Below are 27,526 nucleotides of genomic sequence, written 5' to 3'. Positions count from 1 at the left end.
TTCTCTCCTCTCTACAAGCACACACCAAGGAAAGGTCGTATGAGCACACAGTGACAAGGCAGCTATCTACAAACCAGGAAGAGAGCCTTCGCCAAGGACCAAATCTGACAGCACCTGGATCTTGGACTTCCCAGCCTCCATAACTTTAAGAAATAAATATCTGTTGTTTAAGCCACCCAGTCTATGATATTTCGTTACAACAGCCTAAGCTAAGATACCTTCCTAGGGTTTCCTTGATCTAGTTATTCTTCATTCAATAAATCTCCTTACTATTTATATAAGCAGAGGTAGTATCTGTTGTTTGCCTAGAAGAATTCTAGGTGACACACCAAGTCAAAAAAGCATCACAAACCCACATTCCTGACCCCTGACATATATCTCTAGGACACCCTGGCCTTTGGGTACCAACACAGATTTTCTGGGTCCCTGGAGCAGTGGCTTGGGGCATTGTTACAAAGAATGTGCTCTACTGCTGGAATCACAAAATGCAAGGTGTGAATCTCCCTGCAGGGGAGGAGTAAAATAAAAATATCAAGTCCATGTCAGAAGTTAAAAAAAATCACATAGCCAGGTGCGGTGGCTAGTGCTTGTAATCCCAGAATTTTGGCAGGCTGAGGTGGGTGGATCACTTGAGCTCAGGAGTTTGAGACCAGCCTGAAGAAAATAGTGAAATCCTGTCTCTATAGAAAAATATAAAAATTAACCAGATGTGGTAGTGCACGCCTGGAATACCAGCTACTCAGGACGCTGAGGTGGGAGGATCTCTTGAGCCTGGGAGGTTGCAGTGAGCCAGGATCATGCCACCGCACTCCAGCCTGGCTGATAGAGCAAAACTCTGTTTCAAAAAAAAAAAAAAATCACATAATTTGGTTTTATGTTCCAATGACCTTTATCTTAATAAAATAATTCTATATGGTGACTTTGGCCACAACCTGGATAACTTTTACAAGTTAAAATGGACCCCTGGTACGTGCTACCTTAGTGAATAAATGAGAACTTGGCTTGTTAATTTAGAAGGGCTTCCAACTCCTGAATTAGAAAAGTGCTAAAAACTTCTAGCCATTGAACAGAAGGAAGTTTCAGAAGAAAAAGCCTGGTCCCAAGCTAGCCAACTCCTCAGCGCTAGTCATAGTCAAAGTGCCACACAGTGGTTAGGTAAACTCATCCTCTTCACCACCTCTCAACCTCACTGCATACGGTGTGGACTAATGAAAATGGCATCATTTATTTTGAGAAAATAGCATTAAATCAATACATAGTCACAGAATTCTGAAACTGGAGACAGTAGTGTGCTCATCAACACTTAACAACCAGGCTGGGTGTGGTGACTTATGCCTGGAATCCCAGTACTTTGGGAGGCTGAGGTAGGCAGATCCCTTGAGCCCAGGAGTTCGAGAACAGCCTGGGAAACATAGGAAGACCCCGTCTCTATAAAAAAAATTTTTTTTAAAAATTAACAACCAGCTCTCAAAGGAAAAAAAAGTGAAGGTAAGCATATCTCTTTGTAGATTATACATTTACTGATATAAGGGATGTGTGACACAATTTATAAATAATAATAAAATACATGATAATCTTTACTGGAGATCCCATAGAATCAATTGATTCTCCCAGAATGCTTTCATTGATTTTTGCTGAAGACTTGTATCTTTTACTAAACAATGGCTGCAATTTAACCATGATTTGACAAATGGAGTTGCATCTCACGGTTAACTCTACATCTGATGAGAGGTACTGATGATGGCAGTGGCAGTCTGTCTGAAGCAGCCATTGCCATGACGCCGGCTGCAGTGGGGTACAGGAGCAGGCCATGGGTCCTCAGGTGCAGATGGCAAGGTGGGCAGTCCCCAGAGCCCGTCCTGGGGAGTCTCCGTGAACCCACCACCCTGGGAACCTGCCCCTGGGAGCTGCTGCCATGGGGCCAGGCTGAGCCACCCACCAGTGGGAGAGCAGTCAATCAGGCACAGAGGAGCTGGCAGAGAGGAGCCCCGAGGCAGAGTTGGGCCCAGGGCAGTGCCATGCTTGCACATGGAGCATGGAACCAAACCTGAAATGTGGAGCTGAGGCCACACTTCAGGGGCCCAGGGTGGAAAGTGGGAGAGGTGCCCGCTTTGAGGACCTGGCCAGTGACATGGCCACCACACCCACCCCACGGACAGTGCCAAGTCCCTGCACCTCAGGAAGAGGTTCTGCATGGGTCCACCTGAGGCCATGTCCCCAGGATCCGCCCCTCATTGAGGTGACCACTGAGCCTGATGCTCCCAATGACCAGGTCCAGGGCCTGAGATCCACTCCCAGAGGTGCCCCTCTGGGGCAGGCAGGGCCACAAGCCAGGCAAAGGGGAGCCCCAGGCCACCCCTGAGCACCAGGGCCATAGGAAGAACTCACAGCAGCATCACCTCTGACCTAGATGCTGGTCCAGGCCCAGCGAGGACCTGGAACCCCCAACCCAGGCTGCAAGGAGGTATAGCCAGGGCTGCATGCTCCATGAGCTGGCAGGAGCCAGGGAAAAGTGGGAGCCTCACCCCTTCCAAGTTGGCAAGGCAGGAGCTCCCCAGGTGCAGCTGCAGCCACCCTGCCATGACTGCAGACCCAGGCATCTCTGCACTCTTGGGGACCTAGGAAGGTCCTCCTGCCCCCCACAGGCTCAAAAGTTCCTGCTCCCACTGCCTGGCTTCTCTCCACTGTCAGCACCCACTCCAATCTCAAAGCAAGGTAGGGACCAAGCCCAGCTGCTGTAGCAGCCCAGCTGGGTATGCACGTGCTCAGGGCAACACTGACACACCACCCCCTTGCCGCTGAAGCCCCCTCTGGACTTTAGGCACCAATAAGCATGGGAGGGAGGCTGAGGGGGAGCTGAGGACAGCTGGGCTCTGGCCTATAGGTGCCCCTTGGCATGAACAGCCTGGATGCCATGAACAGTGGCAGGAGGCAGACAGGCTCCTGGGCGGAAGGCGGTGGGTCCCTGGTGAAGACCCACTTTCAAGCCAAGGAGGGCCTGAAGTCTGGGGACTGGGCTTCCAGTCCCACAAACAAGAGGGGAACTTGTAGTGCTTTTCCCAGGGCCTGCCCATGGCCACCCATGAAGCAATCAGCTGGCACTTCCTCCCCTCTGAGGTCCATAAAAACCTCAGACTCAGCCAGACTCCAGAAGAGGACAGAGAGATGATGGAAAACCACCTGCAGAGAGGAGCTACCCTCTCTGCTGAGAGCTGAACACTCACTGGGACACCCTGGATAGGGAGAGGAGCTACCCACTGTGGGTCTCCTCTGAGCTGTTCTCTCTCAGATAAATCTCCTCTTCATCTTGCTCACCCTCCACTTTTCTGTGTACCTCATTCTTCCTGGACACAGGACAAGAACTCAGGACCCATCTAATGGCAGAGCTAAAAGAGCTGTTACACAGACAGGGCTGAAACATGCCCTTTGCTCACCACTTTGTAGGTGACAAGAAGGAGAGAAGAGAAAAGGAGAGAAGAGCTTCAGCCCTTCAGGGAGCCCAGACCTAGGAGATCCCTGAGCCAGGACTGTGACACCCTTTTCAGGGCTCTGTGGTTCCTGTCATCTCCAAGCTTCCAGGTGCCACCACATTGCCTAGTGTCAGCTATGGAAGTTGCTTAAAGTATGCCTAGTCTAGCTGCAGCCTTGCAGGGAGCTGGTGCCCATGCCAGTACCTGGAGCTACCTGCCCCACTGCAGCGGCATGTCTGGCTGTGTGCAGTGGCCAGACACCATGCTCACTCACACACCCCTCACTGCTCCTGCCTGGCTCACCCTTGGCAGGTGCAGGATCCAGGCCAGTAGCATGAGCTGACCGCAGCCTGCCAGGCTGAGCAGGTTTTATGCGCCCATCAGGCCAGAGCAAAACTCAGGCAAAGGCGCCACCGGCAGCAGAGGTTTCTGGCTGGCAAAGCAACACCCCAAGGATCCAGTTACAGTGATAACCCCACTCTTGTACAAATTATGTTCACTGAATTGAATTTTCTTTCAGCTTCAGCACTGGTCATGACAGATTTTTAAGTTTAATCTGAATAATTCACATTTTCCCCTTTACTTGCTTAAGTCTAGATGGCCAACAAAACAATAAATCAAGCACTGGTTTATAGTATTTGCCAATTCTGAGGTGCACGTACTCCTACCATGGTCAATTTCAAGCCACCAGCGTGAAGTCACCAACCACATAGTTGAGAATAGGTACCCAACACCATATAGTATTTCCACCATATAGACACAAGAGATGTAAAAATCCTCTAAAGCAGAAATAAAATGTAGGGAAATAATTAGGCAGGAATGTGTTTTGAGTATCTATGACCTTTGTAATAAATATATTTAATTGTAAATTTCTCTAATTTTTATAATGGCTATATTTAACAAACAACTTGGAAAATTCCTGAAAACTTATCATCTCTCGCATGCTGTGTGAGCTGACTCCAGCACCACTGGTGGATGGAGGAGACCTGGGGAGAGAGAGAGATAGTCACATCTCCTTCTCCATGTAAACAAAGCATTTGGAGGTGGGAGGTATGGATGGTGGAGATTTGGATCAGGCAATCTCACTGCCCCAGAAAGATATCCTGTGCACTCCCCATGTATAACTATGTAACTAAACTGCACATTCTGCACATGTACCCCAGAACTTAAATTAACAACAGCAAAAAAAAGATATCCTGTGCACTCCCAAGGACTATCACTATGGATATTAAAAAGCACGAAGTCTAAATTCTAGTGTGTCCCTGGCATGAAGCTCTCCAACTCCTCACTGTGAGTGGACTGACCTATTTTCAGACCCCCCAAAATGCTGATTTATTCTCCAGTTGTCAGCTCTGGCTACTGGTTGCGCAGACCTCACTCTATCCCTACAGACACACCCCTGGCTTTGACAGCATTTCCCATAACTCTGCAGGTCTTGAAAGAATGACACAGCTGAGGATCATTTTGAAGACAATTAAGGCTAATGAGCTGACTCAGCAAAGGCAGCCTAAAGGCAGGAAATGGCTTTGGCTAGAGGATTCATTTTGCCTTGGTAGAGACCAGTGAGGAAGTAAAATGGGAGAAGATCCGATTTACTAGCAAAAACAAGGATTTGCTTGACCGACTCTTGACCTTGGCTGAGTAAGATGGTGCATGTCCACTGAGGCTGTGGGGAATCAGGTGCTTTTCTATACAGCCAGTAGGAGTGTAAATTGTCACAGCCTGTATGGGCGGCAATTTGACATTAAATCTCACAGATTTAAATGCACATTCCCTTTGACTCAGCTGCTCAAAGATTCATTGCAGCATAGTTTGTGTTAATAATAACACTGAATTAGAGGCAAACTCTAAGTCTGTTAGTAGGTGCTTTCCAAATTTATAAATGACAATAAATCTGGCAAATGAATACTATTAAACCACTAAGAAAAATGGCAGCTCTTTATTACCTATTGTTGAACAACCTCAAAGACACACTGTTAAGAGAAAAAAGCAAGGAGGAGAACACTGAGTATAGTACGCAACCATGTGTATATTTTAAATAATAAATTTATATACTTAAACATGCATAAAATATCTTTGAAAAGACATTCAGAGAAACTGGTTACAGTTTCCATCCAAAGAAAAAAAACTGGTGGAGGCCAAGACTAAAGAAAGACTTTCTTATCGACATATTCCTTTAAGACATTTTAACTTTGTATCACATATTAACTCTTTTTTTTAATATAAAATAAAAAGTATTTTTAAAAGAACAGCAACTACACTTGGTTGTTAGAGACCAATGGGAGAAGTATTGTGGTCTATACCAAGCCACACTTGTTAATCGAAATCCTGAGCCACTTTTGATTTATCTCTAGTCAAATTTTAAAAGAGCTCCTTCACTCTAGTTTGCATGGAACTGTCCTAGTTTTAGCACGGAAACGCTCATGTCCTGGGAAACCCTTCAGTGCAGGCAAACGGGGATGCTTGGTGAATCAGCATCAAATGTAATACATGGTGCTGTTTCTTCTAAAGCCAGATGTGAAATAAGAAGAAATATAGGCCAGGCACAGTGGCTCATGCCTGTAATTCCAGCAATTTTGGAGGCCAAGGGAGGAGGATCACTTCAGTTCAGGAGTTTGAGGTCGGCCTGGGCAACATGGTGAGACCCCATCTCTACACAAGAATAAAAAAATTAGCTAGGCATGGTGGCATGTGCCTGTAGTCCCAGCTACTTGGGAGGCTGAAGCGGGAGGATGGCTTGAGCCCAGGAGATCAAGGCTTCAATGAGCCATGATCACACCACTGTACTCTAGCCTGGATGACAGAGCGAGACCCTGTCTCAAAGAGAAAGAAAAGCAAAGAAGAAGAAAAAGAAATGTACACATAGATCTCCTAAAACCTTGCAGCTAGGGATGCTAGGAGGATATTTTGTATTCGATCTTCGATCCCCGTTCCTGACACAGAGCTCCTTAATACCTCCAGGTTGAGGTATAGGCGGTATTTAGGAGCTATGCGTCAGGAATATGGATCAATAGGAGTAACTGGAGCATCTCTGGTTCAAATGAGGTGACTCTTGGTGGGGCTTTTGGATGGGGGCTGCTTCCCAGGAAGACCAAGCCATGATTAGAAACTTGGAACTTTCAGCCTCATCCCCCTGTTCTCCAGAGAAGGAAGAGGGGCTGGAAATGATGTTAATAATTGATCACGCCTAGATGATAGAGCCCCATAAAAACCCCTAAACTATGGAGTTCTGAGAGCTTCCGGGTTGCCTACCACATCTGTATGGCTGTGCACCCCAAATCTACAGAGACAGAAGCCCCTGATCCTTCAGGAGCTCAGGACCCTTCCAGACCTCAGGCTATGTATCTGTTCATCTGGCTTTCATCTGTATCCTTTTACAAATTCTTTATTAATATAATAAACTGGTAAACATGTTTCCCTAACTTCTAAGAGCCTTCCTAGCAAATTAAGCAAACTCAAGAAAGGGGTGGTGGAAACCCCAACTTATAGCTCGTTAGTCACAAGTATAGGTGATATGTGACAATCTACTACTTGTAATTGACATCTACAGGGAGTACAGGCTTGTAGGACTGAGCCCTTAACCTGTGGGATCCGACTCTAACTACATATAGGCAGAGTCAGAATTTATTGAATTATAGGACACCCAACTGGTATCCAGAGAGTTGAAGAATTGCATTGGGTGGGAAAAAACCACACATCTGGTCATAGAAGTGTTCTATGTTGAGTGTAAGAGTAGCAAACGCCCTTGGTTTTTCCCATCTCTTACACCAGGATTCATGGGTCCATAAATCAAGAGGTAGAAATTGGAGTGGCACTATTAAATATCACTCCTAGTGACTCACTGGCAAAAGTTTTGCCTTCTATTCCCAGATTTGATGCTCTGTTGGCCCAGAGATCTCATTTCCAGAGGGAGGAATTCTTCCACCAGGAGACACACAATGACTCCACTGAACTGGAAGTTAAGACTGCTGCCCAGACACTTTGGGCTCCTCATGCCTCTGAATCAACAGGCAAAAAAGGGAGTCATAGGAGTTACAGTGCTGCCAGGGGTGATTGCCCCTGACTACCAAGGAGAAATTGGACTACTGCTCCACAACTGAGGTAAGGAAGAGTGTGGCTGGAATACAGGAGACCCCTTAGGGCATCTCTTAGTATTATCATGCCCTGTGATTAGGTCGATGGAAATCCCAATCCAGGCAGGACTGCAAATGGCCAGACCCTTCAGGAATGAGGATTTGGGTCACTCCACCAGGTAAAGAACCACAGCCAGCTGAAGTGCTTGCCAAACACAAAGGGAATATAGAGTGGACAGAGGAAGAAAGTAGTTATAAATACCAGCTATGACTACGTGACAAGTTACAGACTGAGGCCTGTAATTGTCATGCGTTTCCTCCACATGTTGCTGTGAATCCATTTGTGTTTGTGTATCTCTTTTTTCCTCTTATTCCCTTACCATATAACATAAAATATATTGACTTTATATCATAGTATTTAAGTATTGTTAATTTTAGATCATAGTAGTCATGCACCACATAACATTGCAATCAATGACGGACCTCATATATGATGGTAGTCTCATAAGATTATAATGAAACTAAAAATTTCTTATTGCCTAGTGACACTGTAGCTTTTCTAACAGCAAAGTGCAATGCATTATTCACGAGTTTGTGGTGATACTGGTATAAACAGCCTACTGTGCTGCCAATTGTATAAAAATAAAAACAGAGATAAACAACTGGGACCTAATTAAACTAAAGAGCTCTTTAGTTTAGTAAAGGAACAGTCAGCACAGTAAACAGACAACCCACCACAGAGTGGGAGAAAATCTTCATAATCTATACATCTGACAAACGACTAATATCCAGAATCCACAACAAACTGAAATCAGTAAGAAAAAAACAAACAATCCCATCAAAAAAGTAGGCTAAGGACATGAATAGATAATTCTCATACAAATGACCCACAAACGAAAAAACGCTCAACATCGCTCATGATCAGGGAAATGCAAATCAAAATCCACAATGCGATGCTACCTTACTCCTGCAAGAATGGCCATAATCAAACAAACAAAAACCAGTAGATGTTGGCGAGGACGCAGCAATCAGGGAGCACTTCTGCACTGCTGGTGGGAATGTAAACTAGTACAGCCACTATGGAAAACAGTGTAAAGAACTAAAAATAGAACTACCATTTGATCCAGCAATCCCACTACTGGGTATCTACCCAGAGGAAAATAAGTCATTATCTGAAAGAGATACTTGTACACGCATGTTTATAGCAGCATGATTTACATTTGCAAAATCATGGAACTAACCCAAATGCCCATCAATCAATGAGTGGATAAAGAAACTGTGGTATATATATGCACAATGGAATACTACACAGCCATAAAAAGGAAATAATTAACAACATTTACAGTGACCTGTATGAGACAGGAGACTATTATTCTAAGTGAAGTAACTCAGGAATGGAAAACCAAACATCGTATGTTCTCACTGATATGTGGGAGCTAAGCTATGAGGACACAAAGGCATAAGAATGATACAATAGACTGTGGGGACTTGTGGGGAAGAATGGGAGGGGGCAAGGGATAAAAGACTACAACTATGGTTCAGTGTATACTGCTTGGGTGATGGGTGCACCAAAATCTCAGAAATCACTACTAAAGAACTTACTCATGTAACCAAATACCACCTGTACCCCAATAATTTATGGAAAAATAAATAAAATTTTAAAAACAAAAAATATAGCACATATAATTATGTACAATATATAATAACACTAAACAACTATGTTAGTGGTTTATGTATTATACTATACTTTTAATCTTTATTTTAGAGTATGCTCCTTCTATTTATATTTTTTTAAAAAGTTAACTATTAAACAGCCTCAGGCAGGTCCTTCAGGAGGTATTTCAGAAGGCATTATCATCAGAGGAGATGAGAGCTCCATCCATGTTATTGACCCTGAAGACCTTCCAGTGGGACAAGATGTGAAGGTGGAAGACAGTGATATTGATCCTGACCTTGTGTAGGCCTAGGCTAGTGTGTGTATTTGTGTCTTAGTTTTTAACAAAAAAAGTTGTAAAAGTTAAAAAAAAAAATTGTCATGCGAAAAAAAAAAAGCTTATTGAATAACGATGTAAAGAAAAAAATCTGCCTGGGCAACACAGCGAGACCTTGTCTCTAAAAATGTTTTTAAATTATCTGGGCATGGTGATACACACCTGCATCCTAGCTGCTTAGGAGGCTGAGGCAGGAGGATTGCATGAGCCCAGGAGTTTGAGACTACAGTGAGATACAATTGTGCCACTGCACTCCAGCCTGGGAGACAAAGCGAGACCCAATCTCTAAATAAAAAAGAAAATATTTTTGTACAACTGTACAAAGCATATTTTAAGCTAAGTGTTAAAGAGTCCAAAAGTTTTTCTTAATTTAAAAGTTTATAAAGTAAAAAGATTACAGTAAGTTAAGGTTAATTCATTATTAAAGAAAAAAATGGTTTTCTAAATTATAGTGTAGCTGAAGCATATAGTATTTATAAGGTTGTGGTATTATACAGTAATGTTCTAGAGCTTCATGTTCCCTGACCACTTATTCAATGACTCACCCAGAGCAACTTCCTGCCCTGCAAGCTTCCTTCTTGGGAAGTGCCGTACATAGGTGCACCATTTTTAAATCTTTTATACCATATTTTTACTGTACTGTTTCTATATTTAGAAATATTTAGATACACAAATACTTTTCACTGGGTTACAGTTGCCTGCAGTGTTCAATACAATAGCCTGATGTACAGGTTGGTAGCCTAAGAGCAGTAGGCTATCCCAGAGCCTAGGCGTGTAGCAGACTATAGCATCTAGGCTTGTGTAAGTACCCTCTATGACGCTCATACCTGATGAAGTCACCTCACACATCTCTCAGAATGCGTCTCCATTGTTAAGTGACACAAGACTCTAAGTTACAGGATATAGGGAGGGGAGCAAACATCACACGAGGACTTTTCCGCCTCTTCTGGGGAAGGGGTTGTGCATTTTCAGTTGTACACAGGATGGGTGTGTATCGTGTTAGATGGAATGATGACCTTTGTCTTTATTTGGATATTAAGTGTGGTTTAAGGAGATGTGATGGATGCCAAGGTGACAAGGGGTGAACTTACGATGGTTAATTTTGTGTGTCAGCTTCGCTGGGCCAACAACGCCCAGATTAAAATTATTTCTAGGTGTGTCTGTGATGGGGCTTCAGGATGAGATTACTGTTTGAATGTGTGAACTCAGTAAAACAGATGGGCCTTCCCCATGGTGGGTGGGAGTCATCCAGCCCTGTTAAGTGCCCAAATAGGACAAAAGGCAGAGGAAAGAGAATTTTACCCCTTTTGCTTCCTGCCTGCCTGCCTGAGCTGGGACATCCTTCTCCTGCCCTTGCCCTGGGATGCACACCATCTGCTCCCTCAGCTCTCAGGCCTAAGGTCTTAGACTGCATTATACCACTGGCTGTCCTGGGTCTCCAGCTTGCAGGTGGCAGATGTAGGAATTCATAGCCTCCATAATCAAGCCAATTCCTCACAGTAAGTCTCTTCATATATGCATAGCCTCTTGGCTCTGCTTCTCTGGAGAACCTGGCTATTAGAGTTTGTCATTCTATTCCTGTCACCAAACCCATGCGGTACCCTTAGGTGAGCAGTGGTGCTTCCCACTGGCCAAATCCACCCAGACGCCAGAGGGCAGGGAGCTCTTCACTGTAGCTCCAGCAGGCTGGCCTTCTGGGCACAGCACAGGGGAAAAGAGCAGAGAGCGGCCCTGGAGAGACCCAAAGAAGACATGCTGGGGCCCCACCTTCTAAAGAGAGCTCCTTTTGGTGACTTGGCTCAAGAGCAGTAAGTGAGGACAATGAGACCAGGGATCTGGCCTCAACTCCATATTCCGCTACCTTCAATCCATCCTTTCCATTGTCTGGGCCTCAATTTTTCCATTTGTAAAATGAAAAGGAGGAAAGGGGGTACCTGTCACCACCTTGGGTACCTAACTCACTCACCTCCTAGGCTCTTGGAGAGGGGTTCACTACCCAGCCAGCCAAGACACAAGATCTCACATACCTGCACCGTGGTCTCTGAAGAAAAGACAGAAACCCTCCCGACTCTCAGTGCAGACTGATTTCACAGATCTGAGCTGTAAGTCTCTACCCAGAAAGCTACCTGGTCTATTTCAGGATCCAGGTGAAAGTTGTCTTCCCTTAAAGTAGCATTTCTCAACATAGGGAATTAGCTCATAATGTCAATCATGGGCCCCACCACCACAGATTCTAATTCAAGATAATCTATCGTAGGAATTCCATGCAGGTTCTCCTTGTACCACACTTTGAAACCTACTGTCTTAATGAACAATGGGTTGCATCATACTCTTACATAATAGTGTAAGAATTTTTAAGTTCATTTCCTCCTTAATGAAAACAAGCTATTATTCTGTAATGGTTATTTTTTAAAAACAACAATAGGGATTTGGGGCATTCAATCCAGTTAATGCACTGCAGCATAGAACTGCTTGCTAAGTAGTAAAATTGCTTTTCAAAACATGATCAAACATCAGTCTAATCAGCCAGGTGTTAGGCTCTCAATCACAAGCCTCAAAACACATAATCAAGTATCAGTAAGCAGGTGTTTTAAGTGAAGCTTGAGATAAACAGTTGCCTTTGTGGTTACTTAGGAGGTTTTGCAACATTAAAATGGAGTACCTCACACTCAAGCAAGCCAACTTCAGAAGCTTCTCAGCTGAACAAATCCGGGCAATAATTAGCACGGGACATTTTAAATAGACTGCAATTTAAAAGCCTTGAATCTTATTGAGGAAATCTGTTTTGTTTCCTTTATTCCCAATTGTCTTCAAGATTTTGCTCTGATAGATACTGACTCTTTGATAAAAAGTCACTAGACCACATTTCACTTTTTTCAGATGGAAGATTTTGATCCCTTTAAAGAAAATTATGTTCAGATCATATACATACATTCAATATCACAATGTTCACATCATATACATACATTCAATATCACAATGTTCACATCATATACATACATTCAATATCACAATGCCAGGGCCCCACCCCACCAATCTTTCCAATGTGACAAGACTAGGACTGGGAGTTCTGAAGTAAAACCCAAGTTCCACTTTAGAAATTACTTTTCATGGCCAGGCGCGGTGACTCACGCCTATAATCCCAGCAGTTGGGGAGGCCGAGGTGGGCAGATCACGAGGTCAGGAGATCGAGATCACAGTGAAACCCCGCCTCTACTAAAAATACAAAAAAAAAAAAAAAAAAAAAATTAGCCAGGCATGGTGGCGGGCCCCTGTAGTCCCAGCTACTCAGCAGGCTGAGGCAGAACGGCATGAATCTGGCAGGCAGAGCTTGCAGTGAGCTGAGATCACACCACTGCACTCCAGCCTAGGCAACAGAGCAGACTCCGTCTCAAAAAAAAAAAAAAAAAAGAAAGAAATTACTTCTCATTCTCCCAAGTATTCAAAATGGCTTCTCAGTGGTCCAATAAATAATACAACATAACTCCGTGAAAATCACTGAAAGATCTAGGTGACATTTCAGTGACAATGTAAGGCGACCATCCTCAGCAAAAGTGCTCATTTTAAGAGCCAATATTAATCATGTAATAACAGAATCAGTTCAACGGAATTGAGCTCTATCAATCACAAAATGTAACAAAATGATCAGTTGCTTTTTGCAGTGGACCTCCAGCTTGCAAGTCACATAACCTGAGCACGCCCAGATCAACCAAGCCCACCTAATTCATGACCCTGTAGGCAACCAGAGTGAAAACATCAACCACATATGGAACCTAAGTACTCAGATTGAAGAAGAGGGATCAAATTAAGAAGAGAGGGGTGCCATGTTTTGTTGCATTACAGACTTAAAAGGCAAGGACACCTCACCACCTCTTTGCATGGCCCAATCAGATCATGGCTCGTTGCATTTTCTTGTGTCTCTGATTGTTATTCCCTGTGTATAAAACCTGCTCTCAGGTCCCCACCTGGGGAGACGATTTTGAGTGTTGCCTCCAATTTCCTTGCCAGTTGGCCTTGCAATAGAGCTTTCTCTTTTCTCAAAAGCCTGTGCCATAGTATTGGCTTCTATGCACGTTAAGAGGAAAGCCCATGACTCAGTAACAATCAGACTGGCCTGTCACTTAGGTTTATTTGAGTTCACCCACACGATTTATCTTAGCGAATGCTAAGAAGAGTTCCCTGCTTACAACTGTAGCTCATAAATTTCTGCTAATTTCCCTTGATTGTGAATAGCAGTTTAGTTTTGAGAGAATTTGGTTTTTGGGTATTTGTTGTTGTTGTTGTTTTTGTTTTTTTGAGATAGGGTCTCACTCTGTCACCCAGACTGGAGTGCAGTGGTGCAATCTCGGCTCACTGCAACCTCCGCCTCCCAGGCTCAAGCAGTTCTCCTGCCTCAGCCTCCTGAGTAGTTGGGATTATAGGCATGCGGCACCACACTAGGCTAATTTTTTTTTGTTGTATTTTTAGTAGAGACAGGGTTTCACCATGTTGGCCAGACTAGTCTTAAACTCCTCAAATGATCCACCCGCCTCGGTCTCCCAAAATGCTGGGATTACAGGTGTGGACCATCACGCCCAGCCTTGAGAGAATTTCTTATGTTTCACTTTCTATTTCTCTTCCCTCTCCCCCTGGCTTTGTATTGCCATCAAAATATTAGTTTCCATTCTTATAATTTTCTCTCTCTAGTTAAAGGAGCATTTGCTCATACATGATACCAACTAAACAGAGTCCCAGTTGCCCTTGCCATTCAATAGATATAGAGGTTTGTGACACAGAAAAATTTCATTCTCAATTGTGCATATCAATGTACTCCTCTGAAACAAAATTGAGAGAATCTAACCAGGTCTGAACAAACCAGAGGTTCTGAGATTGTGGCTTCTGAAAATGAATAAGCCCAAAGAACTTCATTCTTCCCTGTCACCAGTCCCTGAAACCTGTCAGTAATTGCAGAACCACATTAGGACTTCTCTTTCATATCATCTTCCTCTTTTCAGCTGTGGGATTCAGCTGGGTGCTGCTTCGTGTGTAGTTAGGGCTTTTATGTCTCAGGACATTAAAACCTGAAGTTTGAGTCTATTTGCAAAGATAAAAATTTTCCACTCTAACCCAGGGAGTCTGGCTATCTTTGGGCTTTTCTGATCTTCCTTTGTCATGTAACACCCTTCTTTCTTTGGTCTATGTACATCTCATCTTTTCTCTCCCGACAGCCTAGGAAGTATTAACCTAGACTTCTCCTGATGCAGAGGGAACTCATCAGCCCTTTCAGCAGCCTACACCATTGGAGTGGGTATTACAACCTTCAGCTGGGCTGAAAATTTCATCAGAATTTCATCATACAAATGATTCAGAACAATTCAATCAAGATTTTTCCTCTTCACTGTGCTTCAGGAAACCTCTGACCTCTTATTTCAGGGAGAAAATAGAAATCCTCAGATGGAAGCTCTATCAATTTTTTGCCTGTCTCCTCTAATCTAAAAATTGCTTTCTACCATCCCTTCTGCCCCAGTGGAATAGAGGCCCCTCCTTCCCGCTAGGCCAATTCCTTCACCAATTTTCAGACCTCAACTTCATCAGCCTCTGTCTCCTGCATCTTTAGCTTCCCCCTCTTTATTGGTGCTGGCTCATCACCATTTGCATATAACAGAATGTTAAGTAAGAAGCTGAGACCAAGGCACCGTGACGTAATAACTGCTATATTCCAACGGGTGTTTTCACACCTGCTAGACCAGGTGTGAAATTTCAGAACAGCACAACCAAGAACCAGTATAATGACTTTTTAATTATCTCATTCATGTGGAGGACAAAAAGGGTCCAAGGAGGGGGACTGAGAGTGGATTTTCGAGCAGAGCCATTAGCATACTGTGTGTCTTATCCCCAAAGGACAGAAGGATGAAAGGGATGTCTGCCGTCACCTCAAGCTGGTGAGAAAGCTTGGCAAGATTAATATGTGCCCCCTGCAGTTGGGAGGCTGGAGGGACTGGGATCTTGACCATGCCTGACAAGGTCAGAGCAGCCTGTGGCCGCAGGGTAGAGGACAGAGTCTAGGAAGTTCTCTCACTCCCAGGGAACAAACGTAAGAATCTTCATCAGGGAGAGGCTACCTGAAAGAGGGGACCCTGGCAGTCAGGGGCTCTGGGTGATTCTGGCGGGTAGAGCTTGAGGGCAGCACTGAGGGAGGATCAAGGGTGACAGGCCAGCTAGGAAGGTGCAGTTTGAAGGGCTCACTAGGCAAATCTTCAAGGAACCTATGAAACGTACAGAGATAGTTGGCTATAAGCATCTGAGGGCCCAGAGAAGGCAAAGCCGTCTTGCTACAGAGCCAGCTTCACTTGCATCCCTCCTCCTGGTCTGACCCTGGTGGGAGAAGCACAGTTAGCAAGCCCAGGCTGAGAAGAAAGGTGAGGTTGAGAGAGAGAGGAGGACCCTGAGAGCCCCAGCATCACAGCCAGGGGCCCGCTGGAGAGAGGAGAGAAGAGGTAACATTAAACCAAGTTCCAATTGATTATTATCTTGGAGTAGACTTAATTAATTTAGAATTAATTAGAGTTAATTAATTTAGAATTAATTAGAGTTCATTAGCTGCCATTGTGACCTAATGTGATTCCAAACTTTTTTTTAACATAAAAGGAGCCAGAGAAATGACAGTGTCTTGAGCAGATTAAAGGGACAATGGAAGACAAAAAGTAAGACTGCTTTGCAGGAAACCCGCCAGGAGTGCTGGAGTTCCAGACTTCCACTTACACAGAGTGAGCCTTCCATTGCTGGCCTCTATGTCCACTTCTAGCTTTGTCTGATCCTTTTCCTCACCCTCATGCAACACTATTAAAGGAATTTTCCATGCTCCCTGCCACTACTTGATCATCGTCCATTTATGGTTAAGCCACAGCCACCTCACTCCCACCCCTGACATCTCTGGAAAAGGTTATTGACATCTATTTACTTTCTTCTTTTTAAAATATACATATATAATTGGGTTTGTTTTCATACGATGAAAGAAAATATGCTTATCATAGAAAATTTTTTAAAAGTTCAGGCAGCTAAAATGAACATTAAAAAAATAAAATTCTTAATCATCCACACCAAGTCAACCACGGTTAGCAGGTTGATATAGGCCTGGATAACCTTCTGTGTATATCTGTATGTGTAGATAGCAAGAGAAAGAGATGTACAGAGAATACACACACACCATACACACTTCAATGTGTGAGAATTCTTCATTATTGCAGAATGCAAATTTGAATGAATTTGAATTCATATATACACATATATGTACTACTGAAAATATATACATAAGTAAATTGTATGCATATTTTCATAGGTATTTAGTGGGTTTAAACAGGTATCTCACTAAAAAACAATACAGGATTACAGGAGATTCAGATGGTTTATTTACACAGGTGTATTCCTTATCCAGTACTACCATTTTTTTTTCTTTTTTGGCATAGTGAGCTTGTAGAATGTTATAGTCCACAGCTGCTGTCTTTTCTTTACTCAGTATTTTTGTGCTTTGTTTTATCTTTGCATATCTTACATAAATCAACAGTAGCTTGTGTTTTCTGCTGCTTCTGTGTTATCCAAAGATTTATAAAAGATTGTCTCCCATTAAGGAAGGGGTTCTGTGACAACTTGGTGCATCCATTTATGTGTCAGGAAACAGTGGAACTAAAGGATGTAATATTTACTTAATTCTTTATCAAATAATAAGACACTATTCATTTATCATCTAATCGCATGTATTGTGATATTAAGATATAAAGGGACAATGGTGAAAATTCTAGGCAGACGACTTTGACATCTGCCTAGAATTTTACACTCATATTTTACATTCATAATTATGTTAATTCCACCTTTGCCAAAATGCCACTATGTTTTGTATAATTTATATTAGCAGCATAATTAACATTACCAGGCATATTTAGAAATGTCACTATGTTTGAAACAAAAGTTAAACAATACAAAAAGGTAAAAAAGTGGGAACTGAAAATCCCCCACAATCCTACGTCCTGGAGAAGATAACACTGAATAATTTTTATAAGCCTTTCAGAGCTTTTTCTAAGCACATATAACCATATCTACCAATATATGATTTTATTTAGTGGTTTTTACAAAATGACGTTCTATTATACAGACTGTTCTGCAACTTGATTTTCTTAACATCATAAATGATTTTGCAAATCAGGACATACAGATTGACATCATTTCTTTAAAGAGTTGCATATACTTTTATCACATGTTAGGGCCTACAATTTATTTAGGTAACTCCTGTGGCATAATATTTGTGTTATTTTGGAGTTTTTATCATTACCAACAATGCAGTTTTGCACATCTTATACCTACGTCTTTGAATTATTTAATGGAGGCTAAACAGTCGAAAGTCGTCTCACTTAGTAAAAGAATAAGCATGTTTAAATTTCGATGGTACCAAATTATGCTCTAAGAAGACCGTGCCAATTTACCCTTCCTCACCTTCTGCAGCAACAGATCTTATCAATCTTTTAATCTTTGCCAATCTGATAGTTAAAAAATAAACTTATTTCAGTTGTCTCTCAATTTACAAAATTTCTTTGGCTAATAGCAATATTAACTCTATAATGCTGATCACAAATAATTTTTCCCAGTTTTCTTTTGTCTTCTTCAATCTATGGGTTTCACCCAACAAGAGGTTCAACTTTTCACATAGTCAAGTGTATCCATCTATTCCTTGTGGTGTCTGCTTTTAATACCTTGCTGTGCAAGGCTTTACCACATCATGGTTGCAAAAACTTCGCACATATTTTCTTCTAGTATTTTTATAATTTCACTTCTACATCAAATTGTTACTTCAGGGCCAGAAAAACAAAACAAAACAAAAAGCCAGACATGGTGGTTCACGCCTGTAATCTCAGCACTTTGGGAGGCAGAGGCAGGTGGACTACCTGAGGTCAGGAGTTTGAGACCAGCCTGGACAACATGATAAAACCCCGTCTCTACTAAAAATACAAAAACTAGCTGGGCGTGGTGGTGGGTGCCTGTAATTCCAGCTACTTGGGAGGCTGAGGCAGGAGAACCGCTTGAACCCAGGAGGCAGAGGTTATAGTGAGCCAAGATCACACCACTGCACTCCAGTGTGGGCAACAGGGTAAGACTCCGTCTCAAAAATAAAAATAAATTGTTACTTCATGGAGTATATATTTTGGTAGAAAAAGTGAAATAAGAATCCAACAGTCTCATACTCTGCATGCTATTTTATAATCTTTTTCACATAATGCATTGTGATCATATTTCCATGTTAATAAATAGATTTCTATGATATTACTTTATACTGGTTCCAAATTGATTTAATTAACCCTCTATTATTGGATAATTAGGTTGTTTACAACTACTTCAAACAGCACTGTGATAAACATGATCATAACTAAACCTTCATCCATTACCTTAACAATGCCCCGATATGCATTTCAAACTCTTTATATCTTCTCTAAAGCCCAGACCTTGCCCAGTCTTCTCATCACAGTGAACTGCACCTTCTCCCAAACTTTTGCTCAAACCAAAACCTTAGAAATAATCTTTGATTCCTTACTTTCCCTCAACCTTCAACCCAATCCATCAGAAAAATCCCATCAGCTCTACCTCATTGCCCACTTACATCCCATTCTTCTCCCACTATGCCTTCTATGCCATTGCCATTCTTGCCTGATGACTGCCATCGCCTCCCAGTTCCTACTCTTGCCCACTACAATCCAGCTTCCAGACAGCAACCAGAGTATCATTTTAGAATGTACATCAGATCAAGTCATTTCCCTGCTTAAAACTCTCTAACGGCTTTCTATGGTACTTCAGGAAGTAAAATGTAAAGAGCCCTTGCTAAGTTCTAGAAGGCCTCTGTCATCTGGGACCTGCCTCTCTGACACAGGCTCCAGCACTCAGTTCCTTGATTGCTGATTCTCAGACACTGACCTCTTTTCTATTCCTTAAACGGGCCAAGCGTGTTCCTAATTTAGTGCAGGGTCTCTTGCCCTTGGCACTAATGACATTTTGGGTCCAATAATTCTTCATCATGGGGGGCTGTCCAGTGCACTGTAGGACATTTAGCAGCATTCCTGGTCTGTATCCACCAGATGCCAGTAGCACTTACCTGGTTGTGACAACAGAAAATGTCACTAGACATTGCCAAATGTCACTAGACCGGAGGACAAAATTTTCCCTGATTGAGAACCACTGAGGTAGGACCTTTGCACAAGCTGTTTCCTCTACCTGTAACGTTCTTGTCTCCTGGATCTTTATGGCAAATGTGTTTTTCTGATATTCAAGACTTGGATCAGATGTCACCTCCTCAGAGAGGCCTCCTCTGTCATCCCCACCCACTAACAATCACCTACAGTCACATCGCCCTGTTCTATTTTTGTAATTGCTCTTATCACTGCCTAGAATAACCTTATTCAGCGATTGGTTTACTTGTTTGCTGTTTGTCTCCCCTAGTAGGATGTCAGCTTCAGGCCAACAGCAATGTCTGGCATGGATGAGCACATGTTCAGGAAGTATTTGTTCATTGAAAAAATAAATGAATTCCCAAAAGTGGAAATCAAATATCTCTTTGTTGCTAAATCTAGTGGATACTTTAAAGTTATTGTGTTAATTCTCTCCAGCATTTGCCACTCACTCCCATTGGCTCCTCTGACCCTGTGTTCTCCTAGCGGACCCTACCTCTTGGGCTCTCTTTTCCAGTTGCTTTTCTCTTCTTCCTTGGCCCATCCCTGACACTCTGCTCTTCAGAGAAGTCCAGCCTAATGCCTCTTCCAATGCCACATCATCTAACAACGTGACCTCAGCTACTCCTGTGATTCATCAATTACTGTCTATTTTCTCATAATTCTCCCGATGCAAGTAGCCACTGGGATGTCCCACAGGCCCCTCAAGTTCAATATTTCCAACCCAAACTCATCACTTCTACCAACCCCAAGTCACAACTTCAACAACCCTTCTGGGATGGTTAATTTTATATGTCAACTTGATTGTGCCACTGGGTGCTCATATTAAACATTGTTTCCAGGGGTGTCTGTAGGCATGTTTCTAGATGAGATTAGCATTTGGATAGGTGGACTCAATAAAGAAGACTGCCCTCCCCAGTGTGGGAACTCATCATCCATCCACTGAGAGCCTGAAAGAGAGCAAAAGGAATAGGAAGGAGTAATAAGCCCCTTTTGCTTCCTGCCTGCCTGCTTGAACTGAGACCTCTCATCTCATCTTCTCCTGTCCTTGGATTAGGATTTATACCATCAGCTCCTCTGGTTCTCAGGTCTTTGGACTTAGACTGGAATTACATCGCCAGCTTTCCTGGGTCTCTAGATGATGGCAGATTGTAGGACTTCTCAGCCTCCATAATCAACTGAGTCAGTTCCTCATAATACGTCTCTCTATAAATATGTATCTTGGTTCTGTTTCTCCAGAGAACCCTAATACACTCATTCATCATACAGAGCCTAGCCTCCTGCTCCTGAAGCATCTGGTTTCTCCACTGGACTGCGGCAAACCCTCCCAACAGTCTCTATGTCATGGCCCTGCCCCTACACGATACGTGTTCCTCACTCTTCTGCTGGAAACTCTCAGTGGCTTCCCACTGCCCCAGGTCAAAGGTCCAGATTCCTCCCCATGCCTTCCTAGATCCTCTGTCTCTCCCACCACACCAACCAAGCTCAACTATGCTCTCCCTCACTTCTGGGAAGACAGAGGCCCTTCCCATGTCTGGAACACTCTTGCCTCCACCTCTCTATGCCAGAATTCAGATAATATTAGAAGCTTCAGGAGCAAGAGGGTAGGCTCTGTCCGATGAGAGGGCAGTAGGGTTCTCCAGTGAAAGAGAACCAAGATCTATATTTATACAGAGATTTATTATGAAGAATTGACTCCATGGGTTATGGAGGCTGAGAAGTCCCACAGTCTACCATCTGGAGGAACATTTTCGTTTGGGTCTGAGTCTCATAAGCTTTTGAACCTCCTCTTAAAACAGTCGAGGCTGCCGACTCTTTCTTCCAGTGCCTGTCCCCAAATAGTCTTTGCTTCAAACACAACATGAGATAGCTCTATGAAATCACTCATGGAGTTTTCTACTCTACCCTCTGACTTCCCAGGCCCTAATCCTAGTTTCTCTATTCCTCCCTCTACTCTGCACCACCTGAGATATAAAAACAACTTTTTGAGGATCTGGGGTTTGCATCTCCCAGCCAAGACTTTAGTTCAAGATTTACATTTTGCTGCCTCTGGGTACATCAGAGACAATATGATAGATTATCAAGAACAAATGAATAAAATGCAATGTATTATAAATAACATATAATTAATAGGTTACATATTAAACAAGCATACAAAAGGAATGCAAACTGCCATCTGCTGCAGAGATGTCACTGTTCAGCCTCTGTGATCAATCTACAGCTTGACGGTCACTTTCCTGTCAGTGCCTGGCATCAGCTTGACATTCTGTGTGGTATCATTTGGATCTGTGTCCCCAGCAAATCTCATGTCAAATTTTAATCCCCAGTGTTGAACGTGGGGCCTGGCCTGGTGGGAGGTGATTGGATCATGGAGGTGGATTTCTCGTGGTTTAGCACCATGCCCTCTTAGTGCCATTCTCAGATAGTGAGTGAGTTCTCACAAGATGTGGTTGTTTCAGAGTGTGTAGCACCTAGCCCTTCTCTAACCTCTTCTTTCAGCTCTGGCCATGTAAGATGCCTCACTCCCCCTTTGCCTTCCACCATGATTGAAAGTTTCTTGAGGCCTCCCCAAAAGCAGATGCTGCCATGCTTTCTGTAGAGCCTGCAAAACCAATTAAACCTCTTTTTCTTATAAATTAGTCTCAGAGGTCAGGAGTTCAAGACCAGCCTTGCTAACATGGTGAAACCCCCATCTCTACTAAAAATACAAAAATTAGCTGGGCGTGGAGGCAGGCATCTGTAGTTCCAGTTACTCAGGAGGCTGAGGCAGAAGAATCACTTGAATCCAGGAGGCAGAGGTTGCAGTGAGCTGAGATCGCGCCACTGCACTCCAGACTGGGCAACAGAGCGAGACTCTGTCTCCAAAAAAAAAAAAAAAAAGTAGTTATTTCTGAAGAGAGGAAGGCAAACGGGAGGAAGCTTATTTCAGTTCACCATACAATCAACTGCCTGACTTCAGGTGCCTGCCATGGTGGACAGTGCCGGATTTGCCCAAGTTCATAGAGGCTCTGATTTCCTGAGAAATCAGGTGATGTGGCCTGGGTGCAAATTTGGACCCCTGAAAGACAGAGATGGGAGGGTCTCCTTGGGGTGTAACTGCTTCCTGGGAGATGTCCCACATGACAGAAAGCACCCAGTTTGCTGTATTTTCTTGCAAACCGGTGGCCTCCCTAGGAGCTCCTGCCTTGTAGCTCCCTCCCTCCTTCCTGGCTATAGTACCTGTTTCCTTCAGTTTTGCTTCTCTGGTGTCCCTGCTCTTAGCACAAGTATTAGCACAATAAGCTTTTCTCCAGCTCTTTTTTTCTAGGGAGTCTACACTAAGACAATATACTTCCACATTCTCTGACCTCTTTACAATGATAACGGATTTAGATAACACGTGTGTAAGGATAAAACAATAAGAGAGCAAAGGAGTTTGGTTTACCATGAAGAGCAGCACAAATGTCACAATTATTCAAGGTGTTTTTCTGGAAGGATGCCTGGGCAGGGGAACTGCTTTCATCATTATTTTCTTGATATCCCCAGGGGACCCTGGGAACCAGATGCTTCTGCGTTTGACAATGTGGAAGTTAATGTCTGCGTGGCTTTCCTCTGGGTCCCTCTGCCCCTCACAGGCCAGCTGGGTCAGATACTCCCGGCATTATCACACTCTCCAAAACCTCAGCACCAGCTCCCCTTGCCACCTCCTTCTTCCTTCTCTGCTCATGAAAATGGTGCACGTGTGTGCATGTGTGTGCATGCGTGTGTGTATTTAATACTTAGAGAGTTTCAGATTATTTTAACCGAGGGCTCAAAAAAGCAGCCCCAAGGAGCATCGCCAGCATTCCTATCTTCTTAACAGTCAGGAGCATCTTGAGCTCTTTCTGAGATGAGGGAAAGGACAAGAGAGGTGGAAAGCTGAGCTGGAAGTTCAGCAGGGCCTAATGGCCTCCCCACTTCCTCCCAATTTAAATGCCCTAGAAACAGAAGATGCTGAAGGTGAAGATCTCCAGATTACATAGAGCGAGGATAGGAAAGGTTGCTTTAAAAAGTCAATGAATGAACAAATTCATAGACTTAGTGGCTGAAAGGCATTGTGTTTTGCAGATTCACACTTGAAGTACAAAAAGTCTTGCCGGTTCTTTGCACTCCTCCTGCCTCAGAGAATCATGGCTGTGTGCTGACTTGGAAGGGTGGGGTAGTGTGGAGTCCTGATACGCCTTGGCTAAGTGTGTTGCATACAATTAAAGGAAAACATTTTACCATCAGGGAGGTGCCTGTGCACTCTTTGTAAGCAATCCAAACGGGAGAATAGAGTCTTTCTTGGGCAATGTTTGCTTTGTCCTAGAAAACTGCCCTTTATTCTGACTCAGGAATTGTTTGAAAAGGTAGAACAAAGCAAAAGCCTGTGGGCCACAGAGACCTGGCTTTTAGGTGAAAGAAGATTTGGTCTCTCCTAGACAAGAATCCTGTGAGTCAAATATCCTCTAATTGGATAGGCTGGCTGTAAGAATTGCACTGGGGAATTTGTCCAAGGGGAGAGTTTAGCCAAGAGAAGTTTAAGAAAAAGCCTGTGGTTTTTGATGCACAACTTAGTGGTCCAGATGAGCTGCTCTGAAATGGAGCATCTTTTTTTGAAGTCAGCCCTGGTTGCAGTTGAATAATGGAGTAAATGGGGGCTCTGAGATGCCCCCTCCATCAGGATCAGAAAAAGAAGTCCACTGGCCCTTCCTTTTGTCTGACATGACCTTGTTCCTGCTGACAACACTGGCAATGTCAAAGTTTTCCTGGGCATGGTCCCACCTGCTCAGAAACTCTAAGTTTTTGAACTCTAAACAAGCCCAGCGAAGAGTAGGATGTTCTGTAACAATATTTGAGAGTCTTCCTACTTTTTTGGAGAGTTCTTTTGGGAACTTGAAAAGTGCTCTCTCAGGCCAAGCACTGTAATGCCAGCACTTTGGGAGGCCAAGGTGGGCCGATCTCCCGAGGTCAAGAGTTCAAGACCAGCCTGGCCAATATGGCAACAAAACCCCATCTCCACTACAAATACAAAAATCCGCCAGGCATGGTGGCATGCACCTATAATCCCAGCTACTCGGGAGGCTGAGGCCGGAGGATCACTTGAGCTGGAGAGGTGGAGGTTGCAGTGACTAGAGATCATGGCACTACACTCCACCCTGGGTAACAGAGTAGGATTCCATCTCAAAGAAAAAGAAAGTGCTCTCTCAGAAAGCTGTTCCTTCAAATCTCTCCTATCTTCAATTCCAAGGTTACCCTTGTCCTGCTGATGTCTGACTTCCCTGCCCCTCCCCACTCAGCCTTACATGTTGTGCCCATCAGCCTCCACTTATCCAGCCCTGGAGCCAGGGCTGACCAAGGCAGGAAAGAGACTTGGAGCCTCAGGCCACCAAGAGATGGAACCTGGAGGAGACTGTGCTGCCACTGATCCTTGGTGCCTGCAGAGGAGCCTGAACACCCTCATATCCACTAGGTCTTAACCTTCTGCCAACCCCGGCCCCACAGCTGGGTGTCCCCCAGTGTCTCCTCTGGGAGAATAGAGCTGACTGTATCCCCTGGTCAGAGCCTGGGGGCTTTTTCTAACTGAACACATTATCTAGACCCCCAAATCACTCCCTACTGCCTGGGACTGCCTGTCACCCTGTCCATCCTCCATGCAAGCCCCGTGGACGGCCACCCCTGCTGTACCACGCAAGGTACTCTAAGCTCAGAGGTTCTCAGTCTTCAGAGACTTGGGACACTTGGGAGCTTGTTAAAAATGAGAAGTCCTATCTGCACCACTGGAGATGCTGATTCAACTGCCTACCCTATCCACTGATCCCCACCCCTGGGGGACGTTGTGGAAGAGCTCTGGGAGCTCAGCCTGTATAACCCAGCAAGGGTGAACCGACCCACAGGCCAAGTCCTCTACGGCTCCAGTACCTTCCCCTGTGCTCCCCACCAACCTCACCTCTTCATGTCCCAGCCTGTTTTGCAGGCAGTTCCACCAAGCCACAGCATCATCTGTACCCACATTTGTTCCCTTGCATCCAAAGCATCCTTCAGCTGCAGGACACATGTTCTCTCTCAGTTCAATGAGACTGTCTATTGCACTCCAACTTCTGATCTCAAAGTATGTATAGGCTCCTACATACAGTGGGATGTTGATAAATTCTGTATCTAATAGAAAATTATTCAGCCTTAACGCAATGTCTTTAAAGATCTTGCCATTTGCTACGTGGATGAAACTGATGACATGATGCTAAGTGAAATAAGCCAGACACAGAAAGATACTGCATGATCTCACTAATATGCAGAATATTTTTTAAAAGTCAAATAAATAGAGAACAGTGGTTACTGGAGGAAGGGAGGAGGAGGAAGTGGGGAGAAGTAGGACAAAGAGTGCCAAGTTGCAGTTGTGTAGGATGAATAAGCCTAGAGGTCTGACGCACAGCAGGAGGACTGTGGTTCATAACATTGTATGATCTACTGAAAATGTGCTACGAGATACATCTGAAGTGCTCTTACTACACCACACAAAAGATAACTATGGATGGCAATGGATATGTACCTTTGTTTGACTGTCGTAATCATATCACTATGTATATGTGTACCGAAACATCATGTTGTACACCTTAAATATAGGCAACAGAAGATAAATTAAAAATAAATAAATAATAAATAATTAAATTCTATATCTGTCGGTGACAAGAAGCTAATTTAAGGAATATACATTATTAAAGAGAAATATGGGTTGATATTTCAAGCACAATAAATGTTTAATGAACTGTCGTCGCACAAAAATGAACAAATGGGTGAATCTAAGAAGGCAGAATATAATAAAATCATTTTACATTTGTCCCATGTGGTCTATCTTTATCCTTTTCACAGTACAACAGAAAACATTTTGATCGGACACCAGAAGGAACTTTCCATCCACGGCTTTATTTCAGATAAAGCCTGCAGAACCAGAACCCCATCTTGTGGGCAGAGAACTATGTATATAGCACACCCTCTTTACCCTGTACCCACCCTGGCACCAACACCGTGCCAGTCCAATTCCACTCCCGCTTCTTGGTGGTGGTGGGAGTGGTCCAGATTTTTCTTTAGTCTTGCCTCCCTCAGTCTCTCATCCCCTGCTGTGCCCCCTCTCCTGGTCTGTCATCTTAATTCACAAGACACAACATTAGGGCCTCTATTAGCACAGAGAATGACAGTGAGAAATACAGTATGTGGAACAAGCCTTCCGCTTTCTCCTTTCTCTGCAATTATCACTCAACTGCCTCAGTAAACAACAAATTGTTCTCTACACACATCATTACCGCTTACAAGATTAAAATAGTCTGGAGGTCAGGAAGGCAAACACAGGTTAGTTTGAGTTTTTGAAATGAATTGCTCTCCCTGGCTAAACTTTCCCTAACCCCTTCTTTCCTGGGGAAATTGAGAATAAGAGGCCAGCCAGTCAAGCTAGCAGTTCCCTCCTCACATGGGAAAAGATTTTAGAGAGAGAGAGAATGAGAAAAAGACTATTCATTGCAGCCTTGGGCTGGGCTGGGGGACACAGGCTGGGAAGCTGGGCTCACATTCAAGGTCTCTGCACTCTCAGCCACACCTTCCTGGGCCTGGGCACCCTCTTGGACCCCCAAGGCTTTGGTGCGTCTTCCACAGGCATGCAGACGTTGGATTCTACCTGCAAGAGCCACCGACCAGGTCCAAAATAGGGAGTCCTGGGTGAGCAGCTTCCCATTCATCTCTCCAGATTGTAGTCTTTTTTTGAGACGGAGTCTTGCTCTGTTGCCCAGGCGGGAGTGCAGTGGCATGATCTCAGC

Source organism: Chlorocebus sabaeus, chromosome 21 (genome assembly GCF_047675955.1).
Source record: "Chlorocebus sabaeus isolate Y175 chromosome 21, mChlSab1.0.hap1, whole genome shotgun sequence".
In the NCBI taxonomy this organism is placed as follows: Eukaryota; Metazoa; Chordata; class Mammalia; order Primates; family Cercopithecidae; genus Chlorocebus; species Chlorocebus sabaeus.
The sequence above is the reverse complement of the archived record's forward strand: the minus strand, read 5'-3'. Positions refer to the sequence as shown.